At 34.0% G+C, this 13,950-nt stretch overlaps 1 pseudogene; it reads right to left on the reverse strand.

Moving 5' to 3' along the window:
- The window catches only part of LOC149164932 (laccase-3-like), a 58,173-nt pseudogene extending 50,473 nt beyond the window's left edge, over positions 1-7,700 (reverse strand).
- Positions 7,701-13,950: the final 6,250 nt, after the last annotated feature.

Consider the following 13,950-nt stretch of genomic DNA (forward strand, 5'->3'; position numbering starts at 1 on the left):
TCGAAAAGAACAATATATCAACTTTACCTTTCAAGAATTTCATAATAGAAAATGAGGTACATTTGTTTTATAAAAAATTTTAAACTAGTCTAGGTAGTTAGTTTAATGAGTTTAATTCATATTACTAAAAATATTTATATATAAGGGGTTATCTCATTAATTCTTCCTTAAGACTTTTAGGTTAGATTTTGCTAATGAAGAAACTAAAGTGATTGATTAGAGTCAATCAATTTAAATATTTAAAAGAAAAAAATTAATAATAAAACTAATAAATATATATATAAAATTAAAAGTACTTTTTTAAATTACGTTAACATAATATTAAAAATTGTATGATAAGTAAATTGTCCAAAAATATACCAATTTATAACAAAATGAGAAAATATTAACTCTTCATTTGATCCCACTCAATCTGACTGCTTCTTGATGAGGAAGGAGATATTACATTGAATGGACTCATAAGAATGTTTCATAGATGTTTGAATAAAAGGTTATATATATAGAGGGAAATCTAAAGGTTAATTGCATTTATTTATATATTAATATTACTATTTTTATTTTTTATTTAAATTTAAATTTTATTATTAATTTTCTTTGAGTTCGAGTGTATTACTAACAAGGTACGTTAAGGTGGTAGGTAGATAGGTTCTTTGTTGTTACTCCTCTTTCACGATGGGGAAGAAGGCTCATCATGCTTTTTATCTAGAAAGGCCAATTAAAAAAACACGTAAATGACATGATAAGGTATTGAATACATGTATTTTTTTTTTTATCAATATGGCTAAGATGCTTAGGTGATCTCGACATAAACTTATTTTGAGGCACATTGGTTTCATGTAGCATAGCCTTAGTACATTGGGTAGTTAACTAATCATTCTCTAAAAGTTTGTTTCTAGAGTGTTGCTTCTATGTTGAGTAGAAGGGAAAGGGTAAGTCCACCTAGCCTAGCTTCCCCTTGGTTATATCTCGTGGGTGATTGGACCATGTTCGAGTGGAGAATCGAAATTCCATCGAGGCGCTATGAGAGTGCTCAGCAACTTGTGAAGGGTAGCGTAACTTTTGTTAGCGTAACTTTTGTTAGTATTCGGTGCTGAAGACGCAATGGAATACAACTCTTGGTGTTCAATAACATTTAACAAAATTGATGTAGAATTAAAAATGTCTTGTTTTCACAACTTCTCCCCAACTCCTGTTACATTATTCTATAGAATTCATGGATAGTTTCAGAAAAGATGACTATTTATGCCATTTCCTTGCACTCAATAATCCAAGACCATAAGTTTATTTTTTATTAAATTATGAATTTATCAATTGCGCTATTAGTTCTCTAACTCCTCACTCTAAGGAATCCTCACGAGATCTCATTAGTGTCCCTTACATGCACACCTACATGGTTTCCCAATAACCTTACCCCCTGAGTCCATTGTAACCACTCCTAGTTATCATTCCTTTTAGAAAAATACTTGGATGAACGTCAAATTCCTTTGGTTCACCCTCATAACCAATAGCTTTATTATCTTTTCTATAAAATATCCCACAATTCCACACAATTTTAGGTTCTATTTCACTATCCACTTGTTTTTATCTAATAAGTAACACATACTCGTTAATACAAGGTACTATATAATAAGTCTGTGGCATAACTCCATATGTGCTAGATACAATTGGAAAAGCAACATACATTTGCGTAGCACTAATGATCCCATGCAATTTGAATTACTGGGTTCATCTACACCGGAATAATGTCATGTTGAAATGAAAAAGGAAGAATATAAAAGTATAATATTTTGGATGAGATTTATTAATAGTGATTGATATCCTTTGCAAGCAACACTTATCCTCGTGATGGATTCACAATCCACTGCCTTGGTCCACTTGGTTACATTTGCCTTGGAAAAAGCCAATTTCTCTATCTACAATGATTTCTTCCAAGAATAAAAAAACGAGCTAACACTTTTTCTTATGTGCGTCAATGTCGCTCAGCAAGTAGAATTGAATGAAGTTATTAGGATTACTCTCGAGGATAATCAATAACTCACAGATACAAGGATTCATCTTTGGCACATATTCATTCTATAATGGGTACAGCCACATTGGAAGCTATGAAAGAGCATAATGCTTACATTAATGGTGATATATTTTGCCATGGTACAAGTTGGACTCTTGATCTAACCCTTACACATGGTCGAAAAAATATGTATCTATGGACTTTTGAGCTCTATTGGAATCTCAAAATGAATATTGGAACAAATTTGGAGGATAAAGAAGTTACTAAAAGTAATATTTCTCTACTAGAGAATTACAAAATGTTTGTCAACCATAAGGATATGGAAATCTGATTACCTAGGATTGAGACCCTACTCAATAAGGGAAAGAAAACATCTTCTGCATGTTCCTACATTGTGCCAATTGATATGTCCAACTTCAACCTAGTCTATTATATGGCTTACTATGTTGATTACAAAAATGATTTCCAATGGTTATTGATGTCTTCATCTACCGTAGGTTATTCCCAATGTATTCTCAATGTAGTTGTAGTTTCATTACTCTTACCTATAAAATAAAGTCCTTGACAGTAATCTTATTTGACTAAACATGTGGTATGTTAGTAGAAATTTTAGTATTATATAATTTTTTTGGAAAAGTAAAATATTTTTCCATTGTTGGCCTAGTTTTATAGTGAGAGACTATGGTAAGAAAAGGATTGATGTATGGTCTCTTTTAAATAATTAACAAAATATTAAATTTAACAAATATATTGATTGTAAATATTTTTAGTTATTTTAAAATTCCAAAAATATTAATTTAAAAGGTAAGTAATTTATATGAGGTAGATGTGCAGGAGGTAGATATTATTTTTAGTTATTTTAAGATTTAACAATTACTTCAAAAATAAGTATTATATTAATTTAAAAGATAAATCATTTATATGAGGTAAATATCTAGTAGCTAGATTTTAGATATTAGATTATAGGTGTAAATATTTTTTAAATTCAACTCCCTTTTGTTGTAATTTTTTATAATTAATAAAATTATGAATAATTTTTAAATAAAATAAAGTTATAATATACATATCACATTCAAATATAGGATCTTTGGTTCCACTTGATGTTTCATAGTTCTGGAATTAAAATAGATCTAAGACAGTTTTTTATATAATTTGACTACAATAGAAATAAAATTTTCACATCAATTTTTATTTTTATTTTATGTAATTTAAGTAGAATGAAATATAATTTTCACAATATTTTTAGTTTTAAACCTTGAGAAAATAATATATATCTATATATATATATATATATATATATTTTCAATAAAAAATTTCTCATACTTGTTCTCTAAATTTAAATTTAGTTTATTTATTTTTTTATTAACTTTATTGTATAAAAAAATAATGTAAATTATCGTATAAGACGAGAAAGGATATATATATATATATATATATATATATATATATTTTAGCGTCGTAAATTGAAGTGGTATAAAGTGATTTAAAAAAAAATAATGACACTAGTGGTATATAGTATTATGAAGTTTTACAAAACAATTTTACTTTTCATTGATCCAAAATGGAGTCCATTATTACGCCGAAACCAAAAAACAAAAACAAAATGGTGACACTTTCTCCATTACAATGTTTTTACGTTCATTCTTATATTCAAATGTTATGGGATTCTCAATATTAGTGGATAAAATTTCAATGTACACATTTACATTCTAACATTAAAATAATGCAAAACGAGTAATGTCTTTATCATTAGAAAATGGACAAATGTATAAAGAACGGTATTCAACTCCATTGATTTTTGAATCCATCACTTCTTTATATTAATAAACTATATTATGAAGCTTTGGTTATCTTATTCCTAGAAATTCAATATTATAATTATTTCCTCAGTAGGTTATACATTGGAGTTTTTGTGTACGCTCTATGAAGTAAACGAATATGTTTTTCTGCAATCACAGAAGATTAACTAAAGTTACATGAGATAATGAGGTTGATCTGTATAGTTAATCAAAATACATTTTTAAAAATAAACAAAAATATACACTTTCAGGAATTGAATCGTTTTAGATTTTCAATTTGATGTTATTGTTTTACTTTTTATTCATGCAATAGACAAAATGTCAAAAATAGGGAACATGTAAACACAATTAGTTGTAAACCACAAGAAGTATTGTAATATGCTTTGGGAAATTAGCTTTTGGAGAAAAATTGTTACAAGGTGAGCTTGATAAGTTCACTTTTCTCAGGAATGGATCCGATGGAAATACAAAAGAGAATATACTTGGTATCGAGTTGCTTGAGAAATGTACCATGTTTTATATAGAATATAAATCCCCTCTATGATTAGCTCTCTTTCTGTCCACACTATATTAATGGCAGTTACTTTTCTCTATTATGCAACAAAATTCTCTCAAATAGAATGGATCAGCGTTTTGTCTAATTGGCTTGATAATAGCACCCATTTATCACTAGCTAGTGGTTAAGTTTGATTCCTTCAATAGTCAACTAGATTTAGTTATTCAACCCTTCTTAAGTGATGCTAACTTCCAAGCCAATAGTTTCCCAAGTCTTCTTATCCATATTCCTTTGCAGAAAATTCCAGTTTAATATGGTATAAGATGAACATCTACAAGATCATTATCAAATATATTCTTATGTTTTTCTTAAGCTATCACCATATTGTGTCCTCTAGGCATTCATTACACATTCATTTACTCATTCATCAATGTTTTGTCACATAAGAGGAATGTTCTACTATAATTCTATTCATAGGAAGTTTATACCCATAACAGGAAGTGAACTACAAATACTAGAGCGAGATAGCATAGCTAAAAACTCACTGATTTGATTGATTTTCTAACTTACCACTAAGTTATGAGAGAAATAGTCTCAATTAATTCTTTATCATTTTCATTGGCCACATAGGGCTCACTCTAATTCAATTACAGACAAAAGAATAAACCATACGAAGAACTAGTATATAGAAGGTTACAATGTCTAGACTTGAGGATACACATCTCCAATGTTTTATGAAGATCACAACACAATCAAAATTCTCGTCTCTTAAAATTCTCTCATGTTGTGACTGAGTTCGAATTGCCAATCAAGAATGCCAATTTGGCACAGGGTGTCCACTATTCCTTTCCTCAATTAACCATGTTCCTTTTTTACCAATGCATATATATTTCATATTGAATACAAACTAACACAAGTGTTGTGAAATTGGTTTGATTCCGAAAATGTGTCGACATTGTCACACCTAGAATTCTAAGGACACCTTTAAAGACATTGATCCTATGCATTCCTATGCATGCCAAATGCATGTATGACCCAGTCTAGATTCATTACTTTTAGATAAAATCTTTGAATTTCATAATTCTTTATCTCCAGAAAGCGAACTCCATTCAAGATATGCATTGATTGACTCTTCATGTAACTTGATTCAGACTTGGAATGATCCTCATTCCTCAATAACACATCACTAGGAAGACTCTGTTTCAAATGCAACGAATACTAAGGTCAAAGAATCATCAAACTAACATGAAAAGATGATTTCACTAGGATTTAATCATCAATTTTCTAATGCATACTATGAGCCATTTATTGCTCCCTTCGACTTATGCTCTCACCAACAATAGTCCACTCTAAGTCTGATAGGTATTAATCTTTTCTATAGGAAACTCATTTTCCTACAACTATTACAAATCACAACATTATTGTGCACACATTCATGCAGTTATATACATACATATTGATTTTAATGACCAAGAAACACTCATAATTCTCTTGAAAATCGGTCATTCTCAATTACTAGAAATTTACCAATGGTTAAAACCTATGCATTTGGTACAAGAATTATATATGAGAATTACTTACGCTCATTAATAATACTACTATAGATATATGCATAACATTGTTAGACAATGTTAAGCCATGGGGTATAGAAATACCTCCTAGGGATCTCTCTTCATTCACTAAAATAGAGATATATTATTGGCCTAATATTCAACATAGGTGCTAAGTCATTTCACTTTTACACATACTAAACCTCTCTGTTTTCTCCTATCCTTTCTCTAATTTCCACAGGATTACAATGCTTCATTAAAACCTTGAAATGATAAATATTTTAGTTTAAATCCTATGCTAATATATTTCCTTATAATCTCTCATTCTCTAACTAATTATTTTAAAAATCAACGAATAACTAACATTATTCTAACTACCACTAATGAAGAGACTGAATCTCTTCTTTTTATATTCCCTAATTATCAATATTCATGTTTTTCTCCAAAAATAGATTTAATTACATCAAATGATTATTTTTGTAAAAAAAGGTCAACACCCCTCTTGGAAGTTTTTGACTCCAAAGGCTTAATGGCTTAGAAGTGAAGAAATATAAGAAAGTGAAATAATAATATCATAGACAAGAAAAATGATGGAAAATGCCTTAGAGCTATAATCACTCACATTATAATTTTCATCTTCCAGTGATACAAATATATAATATAATGATGAAACCACCTCATATGTTCTCACCTCGACACCTAACAGAAGAGATAAACGACGATGAGAGAAAATGCAATCAAACAACCCTATAAACATACCTAGGATTAAATCTATCTCCTAAGATGTGAAATAACTAAAGGTGAAAAATTAGGACTTAATTATTGTTTATGTGAGTAAAAGGTCAACAAGAAGTTGAAATTATCCTACAACAAACACCTACATAATATCATAGACAAGAAAAATGATGGAAAATGCCTTAGAGGTATAATCACTCTGTTGGAAATAATACTGAGAGGGGGGTGAATCAGTATTATCAAGTTCTTTTAATAAATCTTCCTTATTTATACTTTGAATTATTCTTGTATGTCAGTACCATAAAACAATGAGCATGAACAAGAAAAATAGATAGTCACACCAAAGAACACCAGATGTAAGGTGGAAACCCAATGTGGGTGAAAACCACCTGCTGCAATATGTCTCTATCTTTTTCCAATTAGAAACTCCTTTTACAATGATTTTGTACTGGTGCAGTCCTTTACCACTACGCAAGCTGCAACCTGCAGAGAGCTACAACTCTCTCTCATTTTCCAGTCTCTCCTGGAAGGGAGCTACAAGCCCCTACTTCTTTTCTTTCAAGGACCACTTTTCATAAATTTTCAAACTGGATCCATGAACATCAAATGATCATCAAGTACAAGTAAATCACCCAGTCAACTGTAGTAACCAGATCAATAGTAACAGTAAACTAAACCCAGAACACCTTATCAAGAGAGAAAATTCAGTCAAATAAATGCCTTAAGACAGATACGCAATTTTTCTTTATCTGGCATGCGTTGCTACGCACTTCACCCTCTGCACCTCTGCGTATCCCCACAGAGAGCCTTGAACTGTACTGCGTATCCACGCATTGTTCCTGTAAATGCGTCGCGTACCTATATTGTTCCCCCGCACCCACTACTTCTATCGCGCCGCGTACTTTCACTGTGCCTCCGCACCTGCAGCTTCTATCGCGCCGCGTACTTTCACTGTGCCTCCGCACCTGATGCTTATATCGCGTCGCGTACTTTCATTGTGCCTCCGCACCTGCGGCTTTTGTTGCGTTGCGTACCCACGCAATGCGCCTTCTTCTGCTCTGCGTACCCACGTAGTGCGCCTTCTTCTCCTCTGTGTACCCACGCACTTGCATTGTTAATCACCTGCGTACCTCTGATTAGGGCTGAATTGGCAGTTTCCCATTGTGCCACAGATAGTCAGATGCCCAGATCTGATCATGCGCCCGAGAGATCACACTTCATAGATTCACTTTCAACTTCACTTTTATATAGATCAAGCTTTTAAACTGATAACCCAATATTTCAGATCTTAAGATATTCAATTTGCAAAATATACATTAGCCAAGTGATCTACTTCCCTATTTATAGTCAAGGCCTTATTTACACCATGGGACAAAACCATCAATAACTAATACAAGGGATCCAAACCGGGGCTAAAATAGATCCTATACCACGGGCCAAAACCATAGGATCAAGAACGGTGGGCTAAATATCATGGGCCAAAACATAAGAAACCCCTAGTGAGCGAGATTCTCTGCCTTGAAGTAAGTGAACTGGGGGTCTGCACCTTCTGAACGGGTGACCTGCGTGTATGGCCGCAGCTCCTGCATGACGTACCTGTGGGTACGCACGCTTTTCACTGAGCACATGAGGACCTCTTAATTTTTTTTATCATTTTGAGACCGTGATCAGAGTTTTGCCACCTGTATGAATTGCCATCAAGTACAACACATGAATCATAGAACCATACCAGAATCATAATGCCAACAATCTCCCCCTTTGGACTTGATGGAAACCTCAAGATCTTCAATGTCATTCTCCCCGTTTGACATCAAGGGCAAAGGGTGATGCTCCCCCTAAGAACATGCTCCCCCTGACTATAAACCAGATCTGCAAAGAAAAACCATAATCCACCAAACACCATAAATGACCATGAAAGAGATAGAGACATATTGCAGCAATATTCAGACCAGCATCCATGATCTCTTTCTGTACTTCCTCCATAATGCCAACAATACATTATATGCTCCCCCTAAACCTGTGCCATTCGATCTTCGACCAATCCGCAACCCAGCACATGTACGCATATACCCCAGATGAGCCTTGCGTACAACCAGCCAGAAGAGATTCAACAACAAGATGATGCATCAACAACCCCCAGATTTTTCCTGAGGTATTCAAAGGTCTCCCTCGACAATGGTTTGGTGAGTATATCAGCAACTTGTTCCTTGGAAGGAACATACTCCAACTTGACCTTTTGTTCAAGTACTTGTTCTCGGAGAAAATGATACTTGATCGGTATGTGCTTGGTCTTTGAATGCATGACTGGGTTCTTTGAAATGCTGATTGCACTTGTATTATCACATAAGATGGAGATGGGTGGTATACAAGTGATTTGAAAATCCTGCAAGGTCTGCATCATCGAAAGGAGTTGAGTGCATCAAGATGCAGCAGCAACATATTCCGCTTCAGCTGTAGACAAGGCAATCGAACTCTATTTCTTGCTGAACCAAGATACTAATCTGGAACCCATAAAGAATGCACCACCACTTGTGCTCTTTCTGTCATCCATGCTTCCGGCCCAATCTGCATCTGTATAAGCATGAAGTGTGAGATTTGTATCTCTAGGATACCATAAGCCATAGTTTTGAGTTCCTTGAAGATATTTGAAGATTCTCTTTACTGCCTAAAGATGAGTTTCCTTTGGATTTGCCTGAAATCTTCCAACTATTCCTACTGCATGCATTATGTCTGGTCGGGTACCTGTCAAATAAAGTAGACTTCCAATCATAGATCTGTAGGTTGGTTGATTCACTGCTGCTGATTCATCATTTGCACTAAGGCTACATCCTGTGACCATGGGTGTACATACTGGTTTTGCATCTTCTGTGCCATATTTCTTCAAAATCTACTTGAGATACTTGGTTTGAGACAAAAAGATCCCTCCTTCTTTTTGTTGGATTTGCAAACCAAGAAAATATGTCAGTTCTCCCAGCAAGGACATTTCGAATTCTTTCTGCATTACCAAGGCAAAGCTTTGACTCATAGCTTCTTCATTGCTGCCAAAGATAATGTCATCTACATACACTACAGGTATTAGCAATTTGTCATTTTCAACTTTTATATAAAGATTGCTATCTGCTGATCCTTTTGAAAAACCTTGTTGATGAATATATTTGTCCAAACGATAGTACCAAGCCCTTGGAGCTTGTTTGAGACCATAGAGAGCCTTTTTCAATCTGCATACAAGATTTGGATCATTTCCAAGAATGAAACCATCTGGCTGCTCAATATATACTTCTTCTTCCAAGTCTCCATTCAGAAAGGCTGATTTCACGTCCATTTCAAATACTTTGAAGTATTGAAAGCTTGAGAGAGCAAGGAACATTCGGATGGCCTCAAGTCTTGCAACAAGAGCAAAAGTTTCTTCAAAATCTATTCCTTCTTCCTGCGCATACCCTTTACAAACAAGTCTGGCCTTGTTTCTAATTACTTCTCCATTTTCATTCAATTTATTTTTGAAGACCCATTTTGTCCCTATAACATTCTTATCCTTTGGTCTAGGAACCAACTCCCAAGTGTTGTTCTTTTCGATCTGCTCAAGTTCTTGATCCATTGCTTTGACCCAACATTCATCTTTGCATGCCTCTTTCACATTTTGTGGCTCAATGGAAGAGAGTAATGCCAAATAGCTTGAAGCTTCTGCAATTGTTCTTCTTGTTTGTACACCTGCTTCTTTCTGCCCCAAAATCTGAGATTGTGGATGATTCTTCTGAACATATCTGGATGGAGTCTTCTCTTCTATCCTTATCTGCTCCTCTGGTTCTTCTTGAGGTTCTTCTTCTTCATCATTCTGTCTTTGAGGGTAGTCTTCATCTTCTTCGATATCTTCATGATTTACTTGCCTAGGAATGTATCCCTTCTCATCAACCACTACATCAATGCTATCAACAATTCTTCCAAGTCTTTTATTGTAGCACTTGTATGCTTTGCTATGTGGAGAATAACCAAGAAGAATGCCTTCATCTGCTCTAGGTTCAAGTTTGCCAAGTTGCTCATCAGTATTCTTAATATAGCATTTCCTCCCAAAGATTTTGAAGTGCTTTACCGAAGGAGTCTCACCATACCAGAGCTCATGAGGGGTTTGAGTGTTGTTCACCCGAACATTTGTTTTGTTGAGAATAACGACCGCAACATATGTTGCTTCACCCCAGAAAGTTGCGGGAGTTCCAGACTCATCAAGCATAGCACGAGCCATTTGTTGGACTGTTCTGTTCATTCTTTCCACCACTCCATTTTGCTGAGGAGTTCTAGCTGTAGAGAATTCTCTTCTTATCCCATGTTCTTCATAGAAATCGAAAAATTCATTTGAGGTAAACTCCCCACCTCTGTCGGATCTAAGGCACTTAATTTTGTATCCTGATTCATTTTCAACCAAGGCTTTAAAGGATTTGAATTTTTCGAATGCTTCATCTTTGTGCTTCATAAGTCCTAACCAAACAAACCTGGAGAAATCGTCAATGAATAATATCAAGTATTCTTCTCCTCGAGGTGTCCTTTTCCTGAATGGACCACATACATCTATATGTACTAGCTCAAGAGGCATGCTAGCTGATCATTCCTTCTCCGGAAAGTTAGTTCTGGTTTGATTTCCAAACTGACATGATTTGCATATGGTGTTGTCTGGAATTTTGATATCTGGAAGACCGCGAACTGCCTGATATTTGCATGCTTTCCTTATTTGTGAAAAGCTTAGATGCCCCAACCTCCGGTGCCATAACCAGTGTTCATCATCCTTGCTTAGATATCATTGTTGTTGTCCTTCTTCAAATATGTATAAATTATTTGGAGTTCTTTCACCTTTGATCACTGTTTTACCTGTATCGAGATCACGAACAAGACATCCATTTGATCTAAATATCACCTCGGTTCCTTGATCACACATCTGGCTAACACTCAGAATATTATGCTTCAATCCATCAACATACAAAATATTTCCAGCTTTGACCTTTCCTTTTAACTGAGCAGTGCCTTTTCCTTTTATAGCTGCAGGAGTATCATTCCCAAATGAAACTTTCTTTCCCTTTTCTAAAGCAGAATATGATTCAAGTTTTTCTTTATCACCTGTCATATGCTTCAACCATCCACTGTCAATGTACCATAGATTTTCATGTCCCTCTGCATAAAATGCTATCCCACATCTTTCTGTTTGTGGTTCCTTTATTCTCCATGTTTTGGTGCTTGAGGCTTGTTCCTTTGTCTGCTGAAACCTGCTCCTGCATTCAGAATCTTCATTACCAAAGTTATTCACTGCAACAAAATAGGCAATTTGCGCCAGATTTAGCACCAGATTCTAGTGCATTTTTTTCTCAATTGGAATGAGTAGCCTGGCGCTAAATCTGGCTCTATTGTACAATTTTTAAAGCGTCCTTTTTTGCACCAAATTTTGCATCTTTTTTACGCCAAATTTTCCATCCTTTTTTGCATCATATTTTGCACCAATATTTTCATTTGGTTTTACAACAGGTTTTGCTTCTAGTTTTGTGCCATTTTTTCGCATCTATTTTTGCATCATTTTTTTCTTCCTCTTTTGTGGCATTCTTTGCTTCTATTTTTGTGTCATAATTTGCATCGATTTTTACACCATCTTTGACATCTTATTTAGTGCCTTTTTTACATCCAGTTTGTGCCAGTTTTTGCATCTGGTCTTATGCCATCTTTTGCTTCTAATTTTGTACTTATTTTTACATGTATTTTTGTGCCAATTTTTGGGCCTTTTTTTACACCATCTTTTCCATCCAATTTTGCACCATATGTTGAATCTGATTTAGTGCCAAATTTTGCATGCATTTTTGCACCATTTTTTGCATGCACTTTTGCGTTTTATTTATCTCCCTTTTTTGCATCCTATTTTGCACCATATTTTGCATTTAATTTTGCATCATTTGTTGCATCCATTTTAGCATCATTTTTAACACCATTTCTTGCATCCAATTGTGCATCCTTTTGAGCATCTAAATTTTCATCCTATGTTGAAACATATGTCGCATCCACCTTTGCATCCCATTTTGTGTCTATTGTTACGTTCATTTTTGAGCCATTTTTTCGTCTACTTTTGCATTTGTTTTTGCACCAAGTTTTGAATGATTTGTTGCATCATTTTACATCCAATGTTGCATCTCAATTTGCATCCAAATTTGAGTCATTTTTATGCCCATTTTCGCGCCATTTTTTCTTCTTTTGTGTCCAATTTTGCACCATTTTTTATGTCCAAATTTGCTTCCTTTTTGGTATCTAATTTTTCATCTTTTTTGGCTTCCAAATTTGCATCCTTTTTTTTGCCACATTTTGGGTCCACATTTGCATCTCATTTTGCACCTAGATTTTAGTTGGAATTTTCATCTAGTTATGCATCATCTTTGACATCCCTGGTTTCACCCTTTTTTAGTCCCATTTGGCATCTTGTTTTGTGTCTTTTCTTACATCCTTTTTGCATCCTAATTTTACACCATTCTTTGCATCCTCATTTTGGTGTCCATTTTTGCATCCTTGTTTGCACCCAATTCGGTATCCTTTCATATGCCGTATTTTGTTCCCTTCTTTGTGTCTAGTGTTGCACCCTTTTTTAATTTTACTTTAAAAACCTTTTTGTGTCATTGTTTGCATATTTTTTTGATGGCTAGTTTAACATCCAATTCTACTCCCAATTTTGCATCCATGGTTAAATCCACTTTTGGCTTCTTGTTTAGAGTTTTACTTTTATTTCCATTTATGACCCCCCTCTAAGGGTTCATTTTACTAAGTTAATTTACATAGTGAAATATATTAAAGTTTCTAAATATCATTTTGCTGTAGGATTTAATACACGGTTAGATGAAAATAAAACCCTCTCAGTTTATCTCAGAAACCTAGGACAAACCAATTAAGAGAAAGGTTGTTCTAAGGCTTAGGATTCTTAGTAGATCAAGATGTAGAGTATATATTAAGAAAAAGAGAATGAATTCTTGTGAGTCCTCGCATGCAGGTCTTCTTGGAGTTTTTAGTATAGCCAAGAAGCGCTCCTAGCTAGCTCCAAAGCTTGGTCCTACACATAAGAGAGAGAATAAAGCAACCTTCACAACATAATATCTTGATAATCAAAACTATCAAAAACATATAAATATTATTGAATAAATAAATATAAACCAAAAACCCATACATCCATTAGTTAAATAGAAGAAGTAAAGAATGAATAGAAACATATGGAAGGAAGAACAACTGATCTATATGAATAAAGGAGTTGGAGGAAAGTTACAACAATCAGATATAGTTGCAACATCACCTCCCCCAACTCATTTCTCCAAAAATCTCCCTCTCAAGATAGATCTCAACAGCGTGACAATA

The sequence above is a fragment of the Pinus tabuliformis genome, chromosome 5_1 (genome assembly GCF_031772625.1).
Source record: "Pinus tabuliformis cultivar Carrire ecotype Pingquan chromosome 5_1, CPIR1, whole genome shotgun sequence".
Taxonomy (NCBI): Eukaryota; Viridiplantae; Streptophyta; class Pinopsida; order Pinales; family Pinaceae; genus Pinus; species Pinus tabuliformis.